Source organism: Sinocyclocheilus rhinocerous, unplaced genomic scaffold (genome assembly GCF_001515625.1).
Source record: "Sinocyclocheilus rhinocerous isolate Xijiao unplaced genomic scaffold, SAMN03320098_v1.1 scaffold11, whole genome shotgun sequence".
In the NCBI taxonomy this organism is placed as follows: Eukaryota; Metazoa; Chordata; class Actinopteri; order Cypriniformes; family Cyprinidae; genus Sinocyclocheilus; species Sinocyclocheilus rhinocerous.
In genome coordinates this window covers 1195491-1199166 of record NW_015625587.1, presented here as the reverse complement: position 1 = coordinate 1199166, position 3676 = coordinate 1195491, and positions in this window count along the sequence as shown.

Sequence of the window (3676 nt, the reverse complement as noted above, 5' to 3'; positions counted from 1 at the left end):
TATATATATATATATATATATTAATCTTTTTCAAAATATACAGTAAATAGGCAAGCAAATATTTCTAAATATAATTACATAAATATATTTTGATAAATATTTTGATATTTTTCTCTCTCTCTCTCTCTCTCTCTCTTGGCCATTTTCATTGTCAAAAATATATTTTATAAAATGCATTTACCAAAAATGTGTTTTTAAATGAGGAAAAACGTGTGCTGATAAAGCAAGAGGACAATAGAAAACAGTCAGTTTATCAGTTAAAGTCAGTTCATTGTTGATTCAGTGATGTCATCGTCCAGCTCAGTTCAGTTCTCTTCCAACAGTGTCTGTGCAGTCAAGTCAACAATGTTACCAGAATTGTGTTGCACCATAGCAACTACTTAAAACTCCCTAGCAACCCCTTAGCAACCACCCAGAACACCTTTGCATTATACCATAATATGACTTATAGGTACTACAACTTTTTTATGAAGTATAAAAATCTAATTTGTATTTGTGACAGGCTCCATATTCTTAGAGCTCACACTAATTGTATATTATTGTATCTTGAAGGCTTTCTTTAACCTTGATTTACATGTCTTTTCCTGTTTGTCACATCTTTTTCTTTTTGTCATATTGTTTGTATTGTTTGTACATGTCTATTGTAGAAATGTTTTCTTCCGTCTTGAATCATGGCCTTGATACTTGAACACATGAGAAGGTCATAGCTGTGGTTGTTCTGGCCAACATAAAGAAAATGAACAACTGAAACGTTTTGTTTTTGACATGTAGTACTTTGTGTTTAAAGCTCCTGTGTTACTGACAGACTCAAGAGCAGGTCTTTTGTTTCCTCCATGTGCAGGTGCACTGCCAAAACAGCCACACTGGAGGAGTGGTTTGATATAGGAATATCTTTTGTCTGCTGGAGGTTTGTTGATTCTGTGCTTATGGGCGCAGCATCAGGGCTGCATTGTGACGCTGCAGTTTTGGGGAGCAGCTGGGCTCGGGGCAGGAAGATCCGTTAAACAGGCTCCTTTTGTGGATCAGCTGTTTCTGTCAGTGCTTTGTCGATCTCCATTGACTCCCCCTCCTCCTTTAACCCAGACCAGAGAGTGGTTTTGACATGCTAATGCCATGCCTGCAACGCACAGCCCAGCTGGAGAGCCCTGCGCCTTAGATGTGGAAAGTGGTAGTGAGAGAGAGAGAGAGAGAGAGAGAGAGAGGGATGAAGTGTGCCACAGTCAGGGATTATGGAAATGATCTGTGTCTTTTTTTAGTCCCTCACACTAACTCTCTCTCTCTCTCTCTCTCTCTTTTGCTTGATGGGTTGTATGCTGTACTTGAGCTGAAAAAGCTGTGATGTATGTATTCAGATCAGAGTGCAATATGGGAAAACCTTAGGAAACTAAAAGCTTTATGTTTCTCTGCTCAGAATATACGTAATATGTGCAAATCGAATGCTGCCATTCTGGTATTGTCAGTGTAAATCTTTTGTTCCAGTTGTTTGAGGTCCTCTTTTGTGATGTTTTTGTTGCTCTCTGGACAGATTTCCTTTGCCAGCATACAGTATACAGGGTTTAAAAGAAACCGTCATGGGTAGTTGACGTAAATGTTTAAGCAATAACAGTGGAGTCCTACAGTGTAACTATGAACATATGCTATACTTATGTATATGCTATACTTAATCTAAAACCATTTTAAATAATTAAAAAACACATTATGTATTAAATGATTTATTAATGAAATCATTACCACCACCGCCAACAATAATAGTTTATACTACTAATATTTCTATTATTCATTAAGTATTAATAATTATTGATACATTAACAATTTATTAATTTATTATTAATATAATTTGTTGCTGTTATTATTATTATTATTTAATATTTGTATTACTCATTTTAATAATTAAAATATTGATTAAATATTACTAATAGGTAGGACTACTTTTAGAATTTATTGTATTATTGTTGTTGTTTCAGTGAATTATTTTGATAAAAAACATTTTATTTTTATTATGAATTAATTAATTCTTAATAATTGTTACTTTACATGATTTATTATTATTTAATATTTCTATTAATTATTTTAATAACAAAAAAATATTTTATTTGGTTAATTATTAATGGTTTAGTTATTATAATTAATTGTTAATTATTAATTCTTGTTATTGTTGTTAATATTTATTACTGTAATGTATTATTAATAATTATAATGTATAATTGTTCATTATTCTTATTATTGGCATTATTATATACTCTTTGAGATCATAAAAATGGCATTTGTACTTTTAAAATTTAATTGGTTACCACTTCGATTAACTACTACAAGGTGATTAAAATTTGTGACCAATATTGTATTGTGAACAATACCTAAAACAAAGACTTTTCTGTATATTTTACTGCAGTATATAATATTGACCTTTTCTTCTTCTTTTTTTCCAAATATTAAACTTTTTTGAACATGTTATTTGTTATATAACCCAGTTATTTAAAGGAAGGTGGTGGCTGATTTGCTCAATTTTATGTGGTCATATGAGATTGTTGTTGGCAAAGTGGCCATTCGTAAGAACATCGCAAGCAGATTTGGCACCTAACTGCACTGAATAAATGTTTCTGCCCAACGTGTGTGCAGCCAGCTTACAAAAGACATTTATTTGTGCAAATATATGATAATAGTGATGCATTTGCATAGCAATACAGTACATAAGATGTCTGATTGTGCACTTTTATATACATGTAGCAGAATACAAAGTAAATGTCAGTTGCTCTGTTATTGTTGTTGCTTTGCCATGCCAATGAATAAGGTCATAAAATGACCTTGTTAAAACAACTTTATTTGATTTAACTGAATGCCTTCATGTCATTTGACACGTTTCTCTGAGTACAACAAGCTCAGTCTGCCTCCATGTCTTCCATCCATACAGTGTCTGATTGGCTGGAGACATCCTCACCCTTCCCATGGTTCTCCACAGCAATCTGTCAGTCCCGTTTGATGGTGACATCTGCGTATGGGCGACTGGAGGATTAACACTTGACAAAAGGGCAGCCTGCAACCTCCACTACGACGGGCATTGTAGTTCATGTGACATACACAAGCCTGTCTAACACCTCTAACAGATATATTTGCACATTATGGGATTTGCAACGTATGTGTAACATTTTGTTTACATGCATTTGTCCAATGCAACTATAATCCATTCCTTCTGGTAACTGCATCTGTGATGTAAAAACTGCAAATCAGTCAGATTGGTGTATTCAGCAACAGCTTTTAAATACATATTGGAAAACAATTCATTTGTGAGAGTTTAAAAAGCATGATTTGTGTCAAATTTGTGGCAGTTCTTTTGACACAAATCACTCTGCAATGCTAGTTTTTTAATATGTATTTAAATCATGCAAAGCGTGCAGTGTGCTTCAGAGATTTGTAGGTCGTTTTCCCTCGCTGTTTTGACTCCATGGGTGAGGACAGTCTCTTGGACGGTACCTGGGCGACAGGTGGTGAATCAGCAGCGCTTCCTTCTTCATAATGTAGATGTGTGTGTGTGTGTGTGTGTGTGTGTGTGTGTGTGTGTGTGTTAGAAGCAATGCAGATTAGAACACAAATTTAGCTCAGAACTTCTACATTTTTGATTCATTTATATGAAATATGTGAATGCATGGACCTTTTTGGTTATTTGATGTATGGAATCTTT